Source organism: Platalea leucorodia (genome assembly GCF_965183815.1).
Source record: "Platalea leucorodia genome assembly, chromosome: 1".
NCBI lineage: Eukaryota > Metazoa > Chordata > Aves > Pelecaniformes > Threskiornithidae > Platalea > Platalea leucorodia.
This window is the reverse complement of record NC_138823.1, coordinates 67,036,958-67,059,729: the sequence shown is the minus strand read 5'-3', so window position 1 is coordinate 67,059,729 and position 22,772 is coordinate 67,036,958. Positions and strand designations below refer to the sequence as shown.

The following is a 22,772-nucleotide window of genomic DNA, read 5'->3' as shown; positions in this document are numbered from 1 at the left end:
TCACTGCAGAGTTACCCGTGATACACCTTTTCCTTTTGCAGAACCTCAGAAGGAAATTATTTCATCAACTGACTTGCAGGCATTGCTACATTGCAGTCATTGCTAAATCATCCCCACTTCAAATAACAGAGAAATACTATCAAGCAGTCTTACAAATCCCCTTCTAACCCAACGCATTTAATGTTAATAGGTCTTTGTCCAAATCTACAAATAAACATGCAATGGGCAGTCACACATTGTTCGGGATGTAAAAAGGACTTTAATCCTTCTCTGCTGATTTACTCTTTCCACCATTCTATAAACAGTAGCTTAAATGCAACATGATAAAAAATAGATCGGTTCTTTTATTCTACCTTGGTCACGATGGTCCCTAACACTTTTGAAACAGCCACTTGTATCTCGCACTTGAACTCTATTTTGAGCCTAGACCAGATTTTTTTTGCAATGAGCAAAAGATAAAAAGCATCAAACTCGAAACTGCGGTACTTCCGCTTTGAATACACATTTAATTTCCTGACAGTTTATACACTACTCCACGAGTTTATGAGCTAGAATTATATTAAAAATTCATTCCTTAAAGACATTCAGTAGCCATGTCATGCTTTTCTTTAATACTGAATCATCTTGAAGTGATGACACAAATTCTTCAAACTTATCTCACAACGTGAACTCACAGAAACCCACAGCCCATTCTGTCTTAGAACAAATACCGCAGAGAGTAAGCTAAATCCATCATAATTTTGTCCTTAACTTTTAATGACATCTAGAGATTAATAAGACTCAAAATTGACAGTTTAGATGACTTATAAACTGGACCACCGTGAAAGCAGAGTTAGCGTAACCAACAGCCACATGTCTTGAGTAGGTAACCTGAATGGGCAACAGTTTTAAATTCAAAGATTTGGCTGCATGCAGGGCCCTGGACAGTCATTTTCTTCTTAAAAATTCCCAGATGGTAAACTAGCTTTCATGGCAGTGCCTACAAGTCTCTTTAAGGCACTGCTGCCTAAAATTCACTGCACAGTAAGTGTGAGAAACTAAGAAAGAAATACAAAAACTCCTTACATTCTCATCAGGTCTCCTGCTTAATGTTCTCTCAAACAGTATAGTAGCTTTTGTAACAAAGATTCTAAGCCATAAATTACCAATAAGAAAATATGCAAGGTCTTACTTTTTTTTAAGTTCATGTAATACGGTAAATAAAATTAACATTACAAGTTTTTGTGATGACCATATGATGACCAGATGCAATTTCAAGGAAATCTAAGGTTTCTTGCATACTTTATTGCGTTTGTGTTTTCCTAAGCATAACTTTAACAATTAATTTCCAAAGCTACAACGCCTGCTTTTTGAGTAATCCCAGAATAACAGGACAGTTTAGGCTGGGAAGCATTTTCACACACCATCCAGCACAAGCTGAATTAGATGTGATCACAGAGGCTCTTGCCCAGTCAAGTTCTAACACCTCACAGATGGACGCTCCACACACTCACTAGACCCCTTCTTCAGTGTTTGACCATTCTCCAGGTTAAAAACAAACAAAACCAAAAAGAGCTTTGTTGTAGCTAAACCAGCTTGTGTCCATTGCCTCTCATCCTGTTGTCAAGCACCTCCAAGAGCAGTCTGGCTCTGTATCTTCCACATACAGCAGCAAGATCTCCCCTTCCTTCATCTTCTCTTCTCAAGGCCGAACAAACCCACCCCTCAGTTTCTCCTTGACTATCATGTGCTCCAGCCCCCTACCAGCCTTGCTAAGTCTCACATGGGCAAAACAGAGGGGAAGACTCACTCCTTCAACCTGCTGTCCCTCAGCTACAATTACTGATACTGCCCACAATGCGGTTGTCCTTCTTTGCTGCAACAGCACAGACTCAGATTCAACGTGTGGTCCACCAGGACACCCAGGTCCCATTCTGCAATGCTGCTCTCCATCAAGTCTTCCCCCAGCCTGTACTGGTCATTGGGCTATTCCATCACGGATACAGGGCTTTCTTGTTGCCTTTGCTGGCATTTATGAGGTTCCTGTCAGCCCATTTCTCCATCCCGTCAAGATCCCTCTGAGTAGCAGCCCTATCCTCAGGCAAGTGAAAAACACTGCTCTCAACATGAGCTTTTTAAGAAGATAATTTTGTCTCTGTCCTTGGATCTGAATTGCAGTCAGCACGTACGTGAGCCTGTATGAGTTCTGAACTTTTCTCAGAGGGTGCCATTCAGACAACATAAGGTTGTGTGACCCATCATCCTCCTGTACAGGATGATCCTTATAGGTCCCTTCCAACTTGAGATATTCTATGATTTTATGACTGTCACTTGAACAGGGGCTTGGGCAGTCCTTCCTACAGACATTTACCAAGTTCCAAGCACAACAAAATCTCGAGTTCTCTGAGACTGGAATACATGGCTCTGATTCTCTAAAATAAATTCAAGTTTGAGCAAAAAAGCCCAAGAGAATAGCCTATCATTAAATCAGTAATTAAAAAAGTTAGATAAAACCATTTGTAATTAACTGTCCTTTATTATATTCACTGTGCAAGATATTTTGATAAACAAAGAAATTACAGAATCTTGTCTTTTCAAATGCTGATACTACAGGCCTGTTAGGGGTTATCTTCTAAGTAATATACTTTCAATTTAACATTCAAAATTCATGCACCAAAATTCAATTATATTTCTGTGACAGAAATAACACTTATCCAGAAGTGATCAAGACCCAGATGCAGAATAATTTTCAGTCAACCGTGTTAATAAAAACGAAGACATACCCAAAGCATACTGTAGCAGCATTATCAAAGTATTAGATGGTGGCAAAAATTATATATATCTCCCCTCTTAACATTTAAGTTGTCTGGAGACTGGCCCCAAACTGAAACTGTAACAGTGAAGTAAAATTAGCATAAAAGAATACCATTAACTTGATATCTGCATTTAATACAAAAATGATCTATGATTCTTACTACCCAAGACAGGGAAAAATTCCTTATCCAGTTTTTCACCCCATATCCTTGAAATTATTTAAGTGTATCTTCCATAAAGGATTAATCCACATGCTCTTGTTTGTAAGCAGCAGAGCAAAAGAACCTGAGGAGTTCCACTGGTTTGATCTTTGCTTTACCAAATAAATGGGTACGTAAAGCCAACAAAATTTTTCAAAAACAGATCACTTCCTCTTTCAGCTTTTGAAGGTCCAACCAGCATATGCTATCTTATTTCACTGTTTAAATCAAATAAGTGTAAGGGGTGAAAGAATCTTAACACATCCAGTTCCAAATGGTGAAAGTGTGAATGTGATTCTGACACTAACACAAAATCTCCACTTACTTTGTGGTGGTGCATAGAAAGCACATAGTAGCATAGTTGCAGTCTACCAGAAGTAAAATTCTTCCTATGTATGGTAACGTACTTGTAACTTGTATTATAAATTTCAGTAAATGCTGTTAATGCACATCAAATGTAATGCTCATGAACTTCTGTTAAACTGCCTAGTGTTCTCTCTTGAAATACGGTAGGAAAAACGCAGAGTACACCTAAAGAGTTCTGCTTGCCCAGGGAAATGCAATGTAACACTCCTATTTGATTTTAATTCACTTACAACACTCTAGACAACCACTGCCACTAAAAACAGTACTTTCAGCACAGATGCCTTTTTTTCAAGGGCTGTAAGGCCAAAAAGCCTTTTCCTTTTCTCAGTGTAAATAAAATAAATTAGAATACAGGCGCTAGAATACAGAGACTTACAACAGATTACTCACTAAGGTGACCTGACTTGTTCTTAGAGTAGTACTGGCGCCAAAATAGCAGTGACAGAGTATTCCCTATTGCTCATCTGGCTGAGGTCTGTAGTTAGTGAGGAACACACTCCTGTGGCGGGCTACAGCCAAACTGCACTTTGGGTCTGAATTACATCTTTCTCCTTTGGCTGTAAAAGGAACCAAAAGAAAATAGCTTTGTTAGGCTGAAAGAAGGCACTGTCACCAGCCCTACAGTGTTCACAAAGTGACATGAAACTACTTAGTGGGATACAGAGCCGCGCGTGCCGGGTCTCCCGTGGAACAACCAGAACTAGCAGCTGTACCTAACAGGCTGTGGTTCCTAGCAGATCTGTGCGCTTGTGGATCTCCCAGCAAGACAAACTTGATCCAGACAAGGCAAAGGCACCTGACTGCAATTTGAGAAATCAGAGCAGACACCAGGCGTTTTGTGTTGGTTTTACATGTTGAAGCCAGCTGCAGAAGGGCAGAAAATACCTAATGACTGACACATCAACATTTTTTGAACAAAGCTGAACCGGTGGAGTGAGTCTGCAGCGGACCGACACCCGCAATACGTGGCTGCAACGCAGTTCAACCTGCCATCAGAGCCCTAAGACCGATGTTCTGCGCTACTGAACTATGCCTCTGGTCTCACCCCAGCAGCCCAGAGGCTACAGAGGCCTGCGCGTCCTGTACCTCCCCCCTGAAAAGCAAGGGGTGCCTGCAGAGAGTAGAAGCGTAAGGAAAGAGTAAAGAAAGGTTTTATGTCCTATATCAAGGCTTCGAGTGGGCTCCACTCGTTTCTTTTTCCTGACTTATGTTTTCAAAAGCTGGGGGAATGCAGGACTAAACCATTTGTCGCACTGTGATTTTACTCTTTTTTTTTTTTTTTTTGCTTCCTGAATCCAAGCTGGTGGGACAAGCTGTGGCTGCGTTCAGCAAGTCAGCCTGTGCCTCCCCGCCACCGGACCCGCGTCCCCCGGGAAGGACCTCCGGGCCCGGCCGCTCCTGGGGGCACCCCCAGGCTGGGGCACCCCCAGCCCCTCCGCCGCGCTGGCCAGCCGTGGCTACCCGGCCGCTGCTGGCGAGGGAAACCGCCCGCACCCGAGCGGGGAGCGGGGGGAAGCGGGACGAGCCCCCCCGCCGTGCCAGCCAGCCCCCGGGCACCGGGAGGGGGGCGGCCCAGGGGCGCGGGCCTGCCAGCGGCAGCAGGGCCCGGCCTACGGCCGCGGCCCGCAAGGCCGAGGGGAGCGGGCGGCGGCCCCGCTGCCCGCCGCGGCCCTCGCCGAGGGGCAGGACCCGCTGAGGGGTCGAGGGGGGAACCCGGCGCTCCGCTGCCCGCCGCCGGCCGCGCCGCGGGCTCCTACCGGCCGGCCACGTCCGCAGGAACCCAGCCCGGAGCACGCCGGGGGCCCGCCAGGCCCCGTCCCGGCCTTCCTCTCGCCTCCCCGGCGCGGGAAGCGAAAGCGAAAGCCGCGGGGCCGCCGTCGGTGGGGGTCCGGCAGCCGCCCCGGCCCCGCTGCCCGCCCTGCCAGCGCGGCGCCGGGGCAGCCGTTGCCCCCTCCCTCCGCCGCCCCCGGCCGTGCGCAGCCCCCGCCCGCCCGCGGCCCCTCACCATGCGGCGGCTGCGGCCGAGACGAGGACCGGCCCCGGGACGCTGGGCGGGAGCCGGCGCGCAGGGCTCCCCCTCGGCGGGGCAGCGGCCCGGCCCCCGCCCGCCACACGCACACACCCCCTCCGCCGCGCTCGGGGCTATTTTCCTCATGTTTCGTCCCTTCCGTAACTCCGGGTGCGGGGCGGCCGGGCGGGGCGGGCGGGAAGGGGCCGGGGCGGAGGAGGAGGAGGAGGAGAAGCTGCCCTGGCCGGGCCAGGGGCAGGGGGGGGCGGCAGTACCGGGCGTCTGGGATAAGGGCTCATCGGGAGAGAAAAGTTAAGTTTCTTCTTCTAAAACAGAGCCAAAGGTTCCCGCCATCAGTTTAAGAACTTTTGTTAAATTCCCCACTACCAACATTTTTCCTTGCCTTGTCCCATAATTTACACAATACCAAATTGCCAAGTGGGACCCTGGGGACCGTAGTGGATGGACCCTGGTGAAGGGTCTGGAGCACAAGTCTTATGAGGAGCGGCTGAGGGAGCTGGGGTTGTTTAGCCTGGAGAAGAGGAGGCTGAGGGGGAGACCTTATTGCTCTCTACAACTACCTGAAAGGAGGTTGTAGCGAGGTGGGGGTCGGTCTCTTCTCCCAAGTAACAAGGGATAGGATGAGGGGAAACGGCCTCAAGCTGCACCAGGGGAGGTTTAGGTTGGATATTAGGAAAAATTTCTTCACCGAAAGGGTAGTCAGGCATTGGAACAGGCTGCCCAGGGAAGTGGTTGAGTCCCCATCCCTGGAGGTATTTAAAAGATGGGTAGATGTGGTGCTTGAGGACATGGTTTAGTGGTGGACTTGGCAGCGCTAGGTTAACGGTTGGACTTGATGATCTTAAGGGTCTTCTCCAACCTTAACGATTCTATGATTCTATGATACAGACATTGATTTGTAGGGGACAAATGCTGACCAGGCCGTGCCAGTGAGGCTCCTTTCTCCCCTCACTAACCTTCACTGTTTCTAACAGTGTTTAGAAAATAAGTATCTAGGAAATATTTCTGACCTGTATTTTGAAAATGAACATAAACTGCTTGTGTCTGACACTGATCGTTGGATCCTCTCCCAACACAGCAGCCTCTGGCCAGCAGAGCACCCGCTCCCAGCAAGCATGCCGACAGCTGTAGGATAGGCAGAGCAAAACCTCCAAGGGCAGCCTGGTATCTCTTCTGGTTGTTTTACCACCTCTGAACAGAGGTGAAAAACTATCTGGCTACCTGGCAATATCTGGAGAGCAACTATGTTATGCCACTATTAAAACAGAACATATTTTAACTGAACTCAACATCATTAATAGAAGATACTTAAGAAGAAAAGTAACAAACTTACTACAGTAAGTTAACTTTGTTACTTAACAAACTTACTACAGTACCAAAGATGAATTTAAGCTGATTTTGCTGTTCTGGACAAGATTTATGCTATCTGTCTATCTGTCTGTCATTCCATGCTCTTTTGACCAGTTCCGGTCTAATTTGGAGAAAATCATTGCGCTCTTATAAGTTTTGTGGAAATTGATATGTCACTGAGGAAATAAACCTAAATTTGTTTCCTCAGCAAGGGAACAGCAAGCAAGCAAGTCAGCTCTTACTCATTCTTGCTAGCAGCAATCAGCCAGACAATCAGGATGTACATGTTAGCCATCCACTTTGCGTATACATAGTTCCAGACTGCTAGATGGGATTTTCATAGGGCAAATGGAGAATAAATTGTAGTTACTGTAATTAAGGATTTTTAGGGGTTAAAGGATCCAAATCCACAGGATCCAATGTCTTCATTATTTCTGTTGCTCACAATACAGCTGCTGGAATGGCAATGGAGTACTGGGGAATGCCAGAGTGCTAAAAAAAAGCTTACACTGATCATATTTTTAAAAAAAGAGTAAAGAGGATGACACAAGCTAGCCTCGCATAGCCAGTTTGACATGGATGTGGGGCAGAATCATGGAAGGGCTGACCTGGGATACAGTCATTAAATACCAATAATTAAATGCCAGCCAACACACTTTTATGAAAAAGATTTGATTAAACGCATTTGAATTTAAGTTTGGTTGATAAAGCTAATAATGATGATGCAATAGCTTCCATCTGAGGTAGAACAGTCTGCAATTCTCATAAATACAACGTGGAATACAAATGCTGCGTAGTTCATAAGAAGTGATTCAGCTGACAGTTCTCAATAAAAGTAATTATAAGTGAAGATTTGTCATAAGGTTGTCTTTTTGGGTGGTGTTATTCTTGGCCTGGTACTATTAGAAATGACCTAGACAAAAATACCAAATCACTACTTTGCTGTCATAAATAAAGATAAGGGCAGGTCACTTAGATAAACTCATTCATATTGCTTTGTAAGATCTTCTTACTTGTAAAAATACTCCTCTGAAGACAGTCAAATTGGAGGTTATACATTCAAGATAAAGCCTCAAAGCCGCACTTGGAATCTGAGGGAGAGCAAATGGCATGAGACAACGCTAAAGAGGACCTGGACGCTATGGTACAAAAACAGCTGAACGTGAGCTCCCAGAACAAAGCTTTTGCAAACTAAGACTCTGAAGCAAAACCAGAGGAACATCAAATATGACTGGAATGGATATTATCCCTGTTTATTAGCACTGATGAAACCATTATTGAAATACTGCATTTGGTTTGGGCATTTACACTTCAAAGGGATGTTAAATATTGGAAAGAGCCCAGAAGAAAGTTATGAAAGGTGTAGAAAATGTGCATTAATATGAGATACTTTAAAAGTATGTATCCAATGCAGGTGAAGAGGTACCTTTGTCATAAGCATAGAAGTACTTGTCTGGGTTAGAGATGTTTGAGGAGTAGAAGCAGTGTTGGCTTTCAGAAAATGACAAAATTCTGAAAGCAAAACTAAAAAAAAAAGACTAGAAATATGGCTACAGGATTAAATTTTCTGTGAATTTTCTGTGAATCTGTTTTGAAACAATACAAAATTCTCAGTAAAAAATTGAGATTTTTTCAAAGGTATACCGTAGCTCAAGCATACGCAGCTGCAATTTTGAGGCGGAATACATTGGCAGAGGTTCTGTGTGGTCTGATACGGAGACAGTATGACCACAAGATTATTCTCAGTCTTTCCTTTCCTTAAAATTTATGTCTCCAGAAGAAGACCAAGAAGTCTGTTAATGTTGCAGCAAAAGAAGGAACAGGATCCCAAGGATGTTCCCAAAAAGAATTTTTTTTTTTTTTGGTGAGTTCGAAGAGGCAACATCTGAAGAGCTCCTGGCACATTTCATTGTGAACATGACGTTCATGCCTGACTGTCCAGTTCTGCTACCATTGCTAATGTGATCTTCCAGACGGCCCAGCAGTGACTTCCGAGAAGTCCATATTTCCTCAAGGAAAAAATGACAATGCAAAAAGCTATGTCACTCATGTAAAGATCATCAAAGGAACAAGAGTTCCACCTTCAGGTCTGGGAAAATACTACTTCTGATGGCAAAAGATATCTCAGGAAAAAAATGTAATGTGTAGATGGAGTTGGACTTCGTGAATTACAGACAAACTCAGACTTGTATTGCATGTCTGTGATCAATTTTGAGTGGCCTCTTATAGATCTGTCAACTGTGTGTATTCCTATACAGTTATCAGAGAAACTGTTGTCTATCACCAATAAATAATGTAGAAGAAAATCACGGAGAGTCCTAGAAAGGCAGAGAACTGTTGTACATCTGACTAAGGAAGAGCTTGCAGCAGTTTCTTTTTCCACATGAGATCATTCACAGTTTTCAGATACATGGATTCAGGACCAGGATCTGGGTGTGCAGTTCATTTAACGTGGTTCCTTCGCTTCATCTTACTGCTCAGCTCTCTCCTCAGCAATCTTTCTTTCACACACAGACTCTCAGATAACTCGTGCTGGGGACGGTATTTCAGTGAGCATTGCTCAATAAACACAGAACTTCCCAGATGCTTACATTATGTTCCCAAAGACATATCTTTTTCCAGTAGAGCATTTCAAAGTTCTGTTGCCTTTTTCAATGCATTATTATTACAGATACACTGATTTCACTGTCAAAAGACTCGTGCTGGCAAGAACCGATAATAAAGTTTCCATTGTGTCATGGAAAAGAGCTATTACTGTGTTACAGTGAACATTGCGCTCTCAGTCTTTCAGGAGCACAAGGTTCTTCAGAATGAGATCCCCTTCTAACATACATCCCTGAAAAAATCAAACTCTTTCAGTAATTCTTGGAATATGTGGCAGCATTTTCTGAAACTGTCTTCCTGATGCGAGCAAAATACTGCGAGTTGGTTTGGGGGGAAACTGTTTACTACTGTTGGCAAAAATTGTGCTGTAGTTTTTTATGGTTGGTGGCATTCTGATCCAATGCCCTTTTAGTGTAACTTGCTGCAAAACTAGCTCGGATTTGGTTGAGGAGCATTTGTACAGTATTGCAGAAAGTAGGTCTCCCAAGGTAATGAAACAGAAGAGGTTTATACATTAACGTATTCACAGTAGCAGAAACACTGAATAGGGTGTAAAAGTAGGAGAGAAAGCAATTAAGGCAAAGCAGATTTTATTTTGAGAGAAACACTTCCCCACCGGTTGCACTGGTTATTTGGGTCTTTTCCAGTGCATTCACAAGACTCACACTGTGACCTTGATGCAGGAATGGTTTACAAGAGCTGCTGTTGATCTACCCTTGCAAAACAGTGGTGCAGGAAAGCCTATACAGAGAGGATGGTAGGTACAGAAACTATCTCTCTACAACACCAGGTCCACAGTAGGATTTCCCTGCTGACAAGAGCAGGGCGAAACAGGCATCGCTAGCTGGTGAGACCTCGTGCAGCCCTTCGCCTGGGGAGCCTTAGCTGTCCACCGACAGCATAACCAAAGGAGATAAAACGTTAACACAAGTGTTGCTGGGGTTGTGGCCCTGCCTGGGAACTTCCCCATGACTGGAATTTAATCAAGGCCCGTTTTTTTTTCCCAACGTCTTTTCATCCCAACAGGAGCTGAAGAGGATTTCTCACACTCAGAACTACTGATCTGCTTTCTGTATGTGCTGTAGCAACCGTCTATCAGATATTTTCAGTTTCGTTTGTAAGGTCACCTGAGCAGTTCTACTTTACTACAGAAGAAGGTTGAGCTAACTCAGTTAAAAAGCTTTTAGTGGGGCTGTCTTTTGTGCACATTCGTGTTTTGTTATAGGACCAAATTACTTCGGCATCACCTTAAGCTAAATCCCTACAAGTTGTTCTAACTCGGAAAAAGAGTTTCCATACAAGGCAGTTTTACCAACCAAAGGAATTTGGTCCGGGTTTTTTTGGTTTTTATACAAGGCCTTAGAAATTCTGTATCAAATCTTAGTGCCATTCAAGTCAGTGGTAAATTTTCCATTAAATTTAGCAGGGTGAGGATTTCTTTCTTTGTCCAGGTTCCAGTGCTTCCTGACAAGAATATACAAACTGTAGTCAGGGGAAAAAAATAGATGGTGGTGAATCACCTGAACAAACATTCATTTATCCCGTTCATCCACCATACTTACCAGCAAACAATCCCTTTGTAAAACCATTTAGCCTTGAAAGAGGGATTCAGAATGTCTTTTAATTGCAGACCAGAGCTGTAATGTCGTGCACTTGCATTCATAATCAATTTATACTAAAATGTTTTTAAAACCATTTTAAATTTTTCTTGCTTAGTTAGGAAGGTAATTCTGATTCTGCTGCTTCTCTAACGCATGCAGATCATGAGCAACTCCCTCTTCAATAAAGACTTCAGGGAATTTCAGAACCAAATTAAAATTTAGAATGCTCACATTCATTTGGGGTGCTTTTCCACTGACTCAATGTTACTACTCTACTTTTAAGATTTCTAGAGTTGTCTTTGCCTTCTCTTTTCCCCCTTATGGGATAACCAGAAAGACATTGTTCAGCTCTGCCAAAAAAGTTCCTTGTGCTGAGAGGTGGGGTGAGTAGACATGAAGATCTGTAGCCTGGCTAGTTTGGATTATGGAGTATTTCTTGGATATTGTTTTTCTGGAGACAAAAAGTTTGTCAGACTGTTTCTGATTTAAAATCCACGTCAGACTCCAAGGCGTACATCGAGTTCATCAGGAATTTACCTGTCTGTATAATGACTTATTAATCGCGCTACTGGTTCAAAGGCCTTGTATGCCATCTAGCTTTGGATTGTCTCCAACAGTGGCCACAAGTGCATGGTGAGGGAAGAGTAAGAATCGGGCAAGCATACGTGCTAGTTCCTCCTTAATGTTCTCCCAACCTTCAACTTTTTTTTACATCGGGGGTTTCCTGAACCAGATGTGGTTTGTTTCCTCAGGAACCCCACTGGATCTCTCTTTCAAATGTTCACCCAGTCTCTCCTAGAAAGTAAGTAAAGCTCTTTCAGCCACGAAGTCCTTTGGCAAGGATTTTCACAGGTCTGCTGCCGTCTGCGTAAAAAGACTGGGTCTTCTGACAGTTGATTCCTGTCCAGCTTCTCCATGCTACTCGTTACTCTGTAGACCTCATTTCTGCTCTGGATTGCCTTTCTTTTCAGGCTCAACCACTCCTTGTGGACAACTTACTGCATAACTGTGATCATCTTTGCTGTTTTTCTCTGGGCCTTTTCCAGTTCTGATATATCCTTTTTTTTGTAGACGAGGGGATCAGAGCTGCACACCATATCCATTTTGTGGGCAAAATATAGATTTATACGTTACAATCGTATTTTCCATTTTGTTGTCTACTCCTTTGCTAGTAATGCCTAGCATTTGATATGTGCTCCTCTCTTTTTTTTTAACCTTGTCTGAGTTTTCCTGCAAGTCTCCATTATAACCTGAAAGTCTTGCTTTGAGTGGTAATGGCCAGCATAATGGTAGGCTACTTAGCTTAGGAACTGACCATACAGTTGTACTGAAAATGATTGAAAGCAACATAATAAATAATGCGATTGTACAAAGGAATACTTTCACTCACAAGAAAGCAGTTCTTGCTAGGAGAAGTCAGGATGAGTCAGAAGTGAAGAGGAATGGCTGAGGCATAATTCAACATCTATTGCTAGAAAGTATCTGTCATTTCTAATATGTGGCAAGCAGTGTACAATTTTAAATGTAACTGAAACATCATCTTACTAAGTCATAAAATATACATTCTCAAATCAGAACCTTTTTTGGTCCTGTGCTGCTTTGTTCCTTTGTGTCTTACACATTTTCCAGTATCCATCAATTTCTTTGTATCTAGGGAACCCCTCATGACCTGGATCTTTACAGTGATGCTTGCTGGTATTATCTTGAAAAGTTTAAGTTCCTTCTGGCAGAAGTCAGACCCTTTTCTCTGAAAGACACAAAATGAGAAGGTAGTCACTTACAATTAACTCCTTCACTGTCTCCTGCTTCCTTCTAGGTCGTAGATATATCCAAGCCATGAAGGGAAATGCTGGCAGAAGACAAATGGCTTAGGTTTACACTTCAAACTTGTTTCTTTCTTCCCTGCTAGATGGTTTTACTGCAGAGGTGCTCATCGGCACTTCTTGAAAAAGAAAATTGATGGTCTAGCGTCAAAGATGCAAAGCTGAAGGATATCAGCTCTGGTGTAAAGTCGGGTAGACCTTTTCACTACCTCACAGGCAGTGTCATGCATACACGAAAACTGTGAAGTGCTCAAGTTCTGTAACAGTAGAGTAGAGAAGCTGCATAAACAAATGTACATGATCCAAAGAGACTTAATTCCACAGTAAGGATTGTTTTTATAAATAATATTTGAATCTTATTCTATTTACTTTTAGTATGGCAGTAACACTGTGAAGCCCTGAAGTTCAGTCTTGTAGAGATAAACCTCCTTTAAAGTTTTGCCTCAGAGAAAGAAAGCCTCTAAAGCCTATTTTAGTTTAAAATGTAATTGAAAGTTTGATTTTCTTGATGAGTACTTTGGGGTACATGTTCAGCTAGCTGTGTGGAGAATTAGCTGTGCAAGTCCCATTACTGCTAATGCTACTACTAATTCCCTGCACATCATACTGAATATTTACATCTTCGTTTAGTATTTAGATGAGCCATTAAAATATTGGTTTTTCACTGTTACAATCATCTGTCATACAAAAAAATCATAAGCCTGTGGAAAAGACAATTTTTAGTTAAAGATGTTTAATGCTCTTTAAAAAATACCATTATTAGAATTTCAATTAAACCCTAAATTGTGACTAAAATGGCTTCATTTCTCACCTCAGAAATAGTAGATTGGATTAATGTTCTGTAGGGCCCTGTGAATGTAGATTATTTGCTTTGTGTGCAAAAGCTCTGGGTGTCAGAGAAGCTTAAGAGGGGCATTAGCTTAATGCTTGGGTGGTACAGACAGTGAGTTATTTTAGCAGTTTTAAATCTGGGAGCAAATACTGTCCACATGATGGATTTTGATCATTTATGAATGCTTCTCTTCCATATCAGCTACAGACAGGTAAATCACTGGGCAAAACCTTTAATTGGTGAGTGACTGTGTTTGGCAACCTTGCACGTTGATAGCATTGTTTGAAGACCATGACGGGATCTCATTTTCGGTCTGTCTGACTGCTTCAGGCTGAGGGTCATCTCTGAGCTGGACAGCAGTCTCAGAGTGAATAGGATGGAGGTAATGAGTACAAACCATCTCTTATAAGCCTCAGGCCTCGAGAGAAACCCAGACAACATTTCTATGGATCTAAGCACAAAGCCTGCTGTCTACTTGCTTTTACAAGGAGTTGCTTAGGTCTCTTAGTTGTTCCTTGAAGTTGTGATTCTCAGTGTAGCTGTGATTTCCTTAGTAGGAAGTAGGAAGCAAATGGGGAATCTGCCAATACTTTCGCTTCTAGTATCAGAAAATTTACAGGTAAGCGCAGGATAAACTTGATGTGGAGGGTGACTAGATGTGGAGGCTGACAAGAAGCAGGGCAGAAGTGATGCAGTGCCTGAATGAGAGCAAAATACACCTGAACAGTGGGGGAGAAGGGACTACAGTGAAGGCAGGAGTGAGTCCAGATTCAGTTGATTTGTCTGGGAAGTCTAGCAGACATGTGGGGGGAAAATAGTTCAAAAACCAAGACAGAGTGAACATTAAAATTTTACACCGGTGTGTTTTTAATCTAATGCTGTGTGGGTTAAACTTCTGGTTTTGGGGATGTGACACAAGGGTTTGTCAAATTAGAGTTTGGCCCTCCTGAAGACAGCTCTCAGCACCTGAGTAAATCAGATGAAACTTTGCCTGGAATTTAAAAGTGCCATTTGTTTCTCAGGGCTGTTTCAGAGCTGATGACTCAAGAAGTTTCCTGGGACCAGTTGAACCTCAGTCTTACTGTTCAGGCTAATGGACTCACAGCAGAGCTTAATGTTCAAATGTTATAAACAAGATTCCTCTAGACTACTTTAGGCTCCAATTACTCTGGAAGACTTATGCTATGCATACATCTGCCATTTCAGGAACATCTTCAAAATATATTTCAGGAGAACAAGTTAGTCCTTCCTGAACTCCCTCACTGCAGCCCTCTGCTCTCTACGACTTCCCTGCCAAATGATAGGAACGCAAATACTGAGCACAAAGAGATGTCCTCCCAATTGACATTGATCATGCAATACCCATTTCCAACAGCAGAAGCTCTCTACTGATGGTGAGTCCTAGTAATAAGGCGGGATGCAGATACAAGTGGAGGAGCAATAACGTCACTCGTGCTTCCTGTGGAAGTCCGTTGTGTTTACTGGTGGTTCTGCAAAGAAGGAGCATTAAGTGGGATCATAGTTTGGCTCTGCATCCTTTAGATAAGGAAGGAGGCTTTCAGGGAGCAGTAGAATGAGCTTGCTGATGAGGATGCTGGGATCTGCCTTCTTCCAGCCCACACCCTACATGTGTTTCTTGTTATTAATAGTCTTGTTCTTTGCGTTGCCACCTTCAGAGTACTCTGCCACTAGTCTCTTGCCTCTGTCCTTCCCATCCCTTCCCCAGCTCTGTTCCCCTATGTATGACTCATCCCAAAAGCTCTTTATCTTTTCCATGGTCCAAATGTCCTGAGTCTATACTGTACTCCAGCAGACCTAGAAGCCCTGCAGCAGTGCTAAAAGCATTCATAATAATATGTAGCAATGGTATCAGTACTGTACGGAGAGGAAGAGATGTCAAAGATATACTTTCACTGCTGCCCTTTGCTGAAGCAAAAGACCATCAGACAGCACTGGTGATCACCATACTAATGTAACATGTAAGTCATCAAAGCTCTTCACTTTGACAAAAATGTTGACATGTTTTGCATGAAATGCGGAAATGTGTTGCACATCTGAGGCTATCATTCCTTTTTTTTCCAGTCAGTGCCCTGGATTTGTCCATGAATTGCATGGCAATGGCACTTTTTGCTCCCTCGGTGTGATCAGTTCCAGGTGGGAGGTATGTTGTTCCTCTCTCTTCCACGAGGCTGCCCTAGACCTTCTGGACTCATTCAAAAACATGTCTATCCAGGACACCTTAGGTTCTCAGCATCATGCCTTTTACCTCATCAGACTCTTTTTAGAAGATAAGACTGCCTGTAGGTATTTTTTGCTTCACAGGGTGCAATCTTCAGCAGTTTTATTCTACCTACCCCGTTGCTATTGAAGCAACTTCCAAAGACTGAGTAATAGACTCTGTGCTACAACAAATAGGAACATTTCAGAAGAAAATTGTATGTAAAGTTAAAATTTTATTGTCAAATGTTAGATTTTCCTTAGATTTACACAATTACAGAAAAATATTTATATTTTAATTCTTCTATGGTTTTGAATGTTATAAAAAGAAGTTGGAAGCAATAGAATGCCAAGCTGTATAATGTTGTTTGTATTTTTACCAATTTACTGTGTCATTTCATTAGCAAAAGGAATGAGGAATGCAGATGTTATGGTTTAAAACTCATACTTTATTAATGTAAATTTCTCCAATAATGTTCACATTTTATCAAAGTAAGTCGGGATTTGTCATTGATTTCAGTATCACCAGAATTTGACTCATTTAAGATAAAAAAAAAGTCCTATTTCAATGTTGACATACTGGCAGTCAAGCGAAATATCTTAGCATAGTTACAAGGCATAGAGTTGTACTTCAGAGTTTAAGTTCCTTTTTTTGCTATTCACTGGAGATTGGTACTGCAGTTTTTGTAGCGTTTCTTCCCTAGAGTGAGGTTCAGTCTCGCCGCAGCCCTTCAAGAGTCATTTTCTGCTAAGGCAGAGTGTTATTTTTCACTAAGTGCATGTGGATACAAACTGAATCATCAAATCAGGACTCTCAAAAAATAGAGAGGAAAAAAGAAAGGTGATCACTCTGCACAAGGCAATTAACACTGGGACCTTTACGAAATGGGGAAATGGTAATTCTTGGGAGATGGGTTGGATATACATGGACACAAGCAGATTTGCTGCAATGTATTACAGGTAGTGCCAATTGAATGCACCTGAAAGGTTTTGTAGTTTTTCACTGCCTGCTGCTTCAGTGAATCATTTGCAGTGACGAGGAGTGACCATAAAGGCACATACAGCAAAACTGATGTGATAATGTGCATGTTGCACAGCAATTATGAATATACCAGAGGTTATCCATCATCTACTGTTACACCTCTGTCTTATGAGAGAAAATGGAAGCAGAGTCTGAGTAAAGAGAACAGTGGGATTTAATTGATTTCCTGCCAATGTGCAAACATCTGTATTGACACTATTTAGCAAAATTACAATATGCTGTCCAAGATCCATGTTTGGCAGAGATGGCTGATGAACCCTCAGATAATGTGCTGATTTTTATATATTTTTTTTTTTTTTTTTTTTTTTCCTGACATAGGCATTATTGCTGTGATCTGTGACCCAGCTCCATTTCAGCTACACTGAAGGATATCAGAGACTGGGCCGTTGTTGGAAACATTGACTGAAGGGTGACTTGTGCACATAGAAAGAAGGGGAATTTTATCACCTAATACTGAAATTGCCCTGACATGCCTTGTGTGTAGAATTTTTACCACAAACTTCCGGGCTGCAAGCGTAAAGAGCACAGCCTAAAGAGCACAGCCCGAATGTTCGGCTTAGAGGGGGCGAACTGAGTGTGCAAGGTAAGGGAGAACTATAGAGCCAAAACACGATCAGCCAGACAAAAGCAAGAGGCTGGGGGCGATGGGAGTAGCAAGAAGAAGAAGAAAAGAGCAAAAGCAGATTTCACCTATGTAAAAAATGGATGCAAAACACTTTTCAAAAAAAGTAGATGCTCAGAAAGGAGAGGCCAGGTGGGGGCTGCGGCAGGGGGTGCGGGTGGCCCTGGTGCAGCAGGATGGGTGAAGGCAGGTTTGCAGCGGGGTCTCAGGGCTGAGCTGCCTGAGTTCTGGCAGCAGAGCAGGGTTCTCCTTCGGCCTTTACTTCAGTGGAGATGTTGACAGGGCCTTCGCCTTGCCCTGGTTGTCCTGAAATTTGGATAAGATTTTCTTCTTTAAAACCTCTACTCTTCCGTTGAAACCACCCAGTGGGTTCAAAAGTGCTCAGTGGGGTCTGAGGGACAGGAGCATAGCATAACATAAGCTTCATTTGCCTAGAAAACTAGGACAGAGGGGACATTAAATAATGTTATAGGTGTTCATGGCACAGGTGGCTCAGGTAGAACAACTTGAAGAGAAAAAGGTGTTCTTTGGATTAAACAAGATGTATTCCTGAGGTAAAAAAAGCACATTTTCATGTAATTAAGGCCTATATCGTAATACTTACGCAGGAAGGAGGGGAGAAAAAAGTTTCTTCAGGCACAGAAGATTCTTCTTGGCTCTTTTATTCCCTAACTTCTAAATGCTTGACTAGAGCTACATAACTTTTTAAACATTTTTGTGTGTGTGTGTGAAATACATGTATCGAGTACAGCAACTGTTCAAGTGTGAATTTATTTTTAAATAGAATTGACTCCTTGTATTAGTATAGGCGCTTTGGAAGTAGAAACATTTCTATATTATCACCATCTATCTTTTGAGAAAGAGACGGGTATTTTTACCTTGGCAATTCTGGTAGCAAGGTGGAGGCAGTTTTACAATAATCTGAATATATTTAAGGTGTGCAGTTCATTTTTGTACCTAATGAATAACTGTGTGCCCGAGTGGGTGGATGGAAAATAAGAAGCTCTCGGATTAGATAGAGGAGGTGAAACATGTTACATTTATGCATGTAACATACCTGCTAATATTCCAATACATTTGATAAAGTCACTGTTAAAAGCCATTTTTAATGCATGTGATGGCAATCAGTTTTCTTTGAAAACTGTGATTCCAGGGGGGAAAAAAATGCCTGTACATTTTAGAAACCAATACAAGTGTTTCATCGAATTAAACCAGAAATCACATTATTTTCCAGTCACATTTCTCCTGTGGTCCCCGTGGTGCTGTAGGCAGAGAGGAAAGAGAAACTGGCACAGGCTGGAAGGACTTTGGGCAGAGTGGGCGCTCACTAACAGGGTGACACATGATTTCTTCTGCACGGAGTGGGGTCCGACACCTTTGGTCTGTAGCTGCCCCACGTGGCTACTAACGAGAGGCCACCAAATGCTTTGCTCGCACGCAAAACTGGTAACAAGTACTTAATAGTAAAATGAGGGCTAGGAACACGGAGGCAAATTAAGAAGCATGTTATCAAGAGAGTACTGTGGAAATGGTTCAACAGCCCAGCTCAGAGAGTCTGGGGCATAAAACAAGGAGTACCTTCAGTCTCTCATTTGGTGTGGAGAGACCTGCAGAGACGTCTAAAGTTACAGAAGAGTGGGTGAAGCAAGAGTCTTCTGCCCTGTTTCCGTTCAAAAGGATGGCCGGTCCACGAGCATCCAGCAGTCCTGCCGGCCAGCGTGCCTGGTAGGTCTCAGCCGGAGGCAGGCAAGTCCATCAGGATGGGCACTGTCACCACAGGTGGCTGCTGCCTGTGTTGCACAGCTAACCAGCAACTATAACTAAGCTAACCAGCAGGAGTTTGGGGAAGAAGATGCTCCGTAGATACTAAAAAGTCATCTTTTGGGAGGACTGCAAAGCTTTGCTTCTTTCCAGCGGTCACATTTGTGACCTGGCATGATGAAATTCTTTAGTCCTTCCTTGGGTAAAGATGGCAAAAATGGCTCCTTTAGCTGTAAGGAACATTATCTCTTGAGATATGTGTGGCAGAAATACTAAGTATCCCTTGGAAATGCCCTATGATGGCTAGTGTGTCATTATTTTCTTTAGCCCTTCCTCCCTACGGACAACAAAAGGGATCCTTCATTTGTAAGGAACATTTTGTGTTGATACAAGTTATCTGGGAGAAAAAGAAACATCCCTTGGAAATCACATACAACAATCGGTTTGGCATTGATTTAGTTGCTTTACATTTCTTTTTTGCTGGATAATTTTGATATAAAATATCGAGCAAGATACCTGTAAATCACTTCTGAAGGAGCCTTGTGGCCTCAGAGCTGATAGTCTTTCCTGACCATGTGCTACGCCTTTCAGAGCAATTTCATACAGCCTATGTATTGGCTTCCACTGCGTGTCTTGTAAATGGTAAAATCATCTAATTCAGCATTAATCGATTGCTGCATATTGATACAGAAAAGGGTGCATTGCAGCATTCTCATCCTTTGTGCAAAAAAACCCAACATTTTTAATGAGAAAGGAAAAAGAAAGTATGACAATAAATTCAAGAGGCTGCTCATTCAAATAGCTTCTAAATTAAACATTTGCATTTTGTGAATAAATCTACATTCTGATGTCTGATATCTGGAGCAAATCTTGACACACCTTGGGTATCTTCATGCTTGGGAGATAGATCCAGTTATAAGGGTAAATCTGCCACCTTGCACGTGTTTGGCTCTCAGTACTCTCTTCTCAACACACGATTGCATCTTAAATTCTGTGCTCAGTATTTTGTGTTTCTGAAATGAGTGAATCCTGTGAAGGGGACAGAGCAGAGGGAAAACAGATATGCTATTTCTTGGGTTTCAGGTCGCATGTGAGCAATTAATTACAAAGCAGCCTTAATGAGGAATGCCAATATCCACCTATAGTCCCCCTTACCAAAATAAACTTTCTCCAGGATATACATACACTTTTAAAATTCAGAAATAATTTCAACATATTGAAATATTAATTTTAAATGTGTTGCCAGAGGATAGTAGAACAAAGGGTGAGGCATGGGAAAGGGAAGAGAAGAATTATAGTATAACACAAGGCTGATGATACCTGGGAAAAAGGTGTATGACAGAGACCAACAGCTCTACTGAAGACTTTCCCGTTGTCCCGTTGGTTTGGAGGATGCTCTCTCCCATGGCATAGTTGCCTTGGCCACAGCAAGTGGGGGGCTGCTGCCCAAGCTCAGCACTCTCATAATCCATGGAAAAGAGCTAAATCCCGGTCTCAGAGGGGACTAGCAATTGTTAAGCAGAGCTGGATTTAGCATTTTCAAGTCTTCAGATCATTTCCCTTTTATCTCAGACAGTGCTGTGGTCACGCCATTGCGCGGAAGGTATTACTTAAGGTTTAGGGAGGGACTGGTAAACTGATGTTTGTAGATTAGTCTCAACTGTTTTATTTTAAATTTTGAGAGGTGCATGTGAGAAGGAGAAAGAAGGTATTTAGATCATCCTTGCTTCCTCTGACTGATACCCAGCTGCTACCATTTTTGAATCCTGGTGGTTAGTTTATTTATGTTTTCAAGGTTGCCTATGAAAAAAAAATTAAAAATAGAGACAGAAACTTGATTTTAAAATGACACACCTCCAAAACTGATGGTGTTTAGGATGCCTGTCACTGAAAAGGTAGCACTTGAAATAAATTGCAAGTGTGATGCATATCAGGATAAACCTATGAATTTTCCCAGATATCCTGAAAAGTCTGGAAAAAGAGATGGGTGCCTGGGGCCCTGCTTAGGCATCTGTTTGCCATATGTTTTCACTAAGGAAATGAAATAAAATGTTAGAAAATCTGCAAGAGGTAAAATGTAGGAGGTACCAAACTAAAAATAGCAAGGCTTTTATGGAGGCTGGACAGCTGGGTCTTCATGGGCTTAAAGTGGAGTATAGTTAATGCAATTTTTACTAAGTGCTTCTGAAGCATGATGGTACTGGTCCTCACAGAAACCATATCTGGTCCATATATCTCCACCAGTCCCAGAGTACGGAGGAAGACTAGATTGCCCACAGGCAGATAGAGGATAGACTAGAAACATCAACAAGTTAAAAGTTAAACGTGTATGAGGTGCAGGTATCAGCTGTGAAAGGAAACACTGGGCACAGGCTATCATGAGATAACCCTAGGAAACAAAAATGTCAATGTGTATTAGTTGATGCAGACCACTGGCAGTGAAATAAAGATAAAAGCTGCATGCTCGGGTAGATGGGGAACTGCTGGAAAGAGAACATAGCACAAGGCAAAAGTTGCTGAAGAGAGGCTTGCATGGAAATTATGGGAACAAGGGAAAAGAAACTTGGAGCAACAACTGGGAACCACTGCAGAAATCAGAACGTAAATGTGTAGAGTAAGCTGCATAACTGTATATAAAAGCTGTACACAAAGCCTATTAAACCTATTAAAAGCTAATATACGTATGTCCTTCAGAAAACAAACAATCCATAATATTTTATTATTATGGTGTCTATTGGTATTACTGCTCAGCTCTAGATTTTGAGCTGGTGAAACTGAAGTAGCTCTGTCAAAACTAATGGAGACAGCAGTTTGCACCAGAAGGAGGATCAGGGCCTGTCTGTTTGCATGGCACCTTTATCAAGACAGCGTGTGAAGGGATACCTCTGCTGGTGCCTGAAAACAGAGTAACTGGGTGGGTCAGTGATTAGCATGGGTGTTACTAGGATTGGGTGAATCATTCACTGTAAACGGATTATAGGATAATTTTAGCTTTTTTGTTGTTGTTCACAAGTCATTCATGATAGACTGATTTTCAAAGTCCTCACCTGAAGGAAAATATTGTCTGTGCCTGTGAGTTGTTAACTTTGACTATTTGCTGCTTGTGGCGTATAATTGGTCACTTCAATTGCATTGCAGCTTTTCTGCTCCATGGTTGATTATTGGAGTTTTGATATGGAACTAGAACATGATTACTAATGATTAGTGAACAGAACATACTCTTAATTATGCATGAATAGTCATGTTTGTATCTGAGAATTCAGCTGAAGACAGACATTCCCAACGCATTTATGCCAATAAAAATCAGAGATAAGGAATAAAAAGGAGCATGAAGTTGGCAAGAAAAGATACGTTCAGAATTTGAATACAATTTCATAAACTTTATTTTTGCACCATCTATCGTGTTCTAAATTTCAGATGGTTATCAACACATTTAGAGCTCAGGAGTGCCCTTCCTAGATCGGAATTATATTTGCGGGTTGATCTACAAAGTTGTCATAAAAATATAGATCCCTTTCATTCAGAGCTAGAA

General features: G+C 42.4%; 1 protein-coding gene across 3 annotated transcripts in view; it reads right to left on the bottom strand.

Moving 5' to 3' along the window:
* Nucleotides 1-5,485, bottom strand: part of STX17 (syntaxin 17) — a 41,352-nt gene extending 35,867 nt beyond the window's left edge. Inside the window, exon 1 of one of the 3 annotated variants that reach the window (XM_082312397.1) lies at nt 5,365-5,485. The gene's annotated coding sequence lies outside the window, so the exon portion shown is untranslated. Of the gene's footprint in view, nt 1-5,116; nt 5,189-5,364 lie in introns of those variants that run through there. The other 2 variants (XM_082312398.1, XM_082312399.1) reach the window with 2 other exon arrangements.
* Between the last annotated feature and the right edge of the window lie 17,287 nt (nt 5,486-22,772).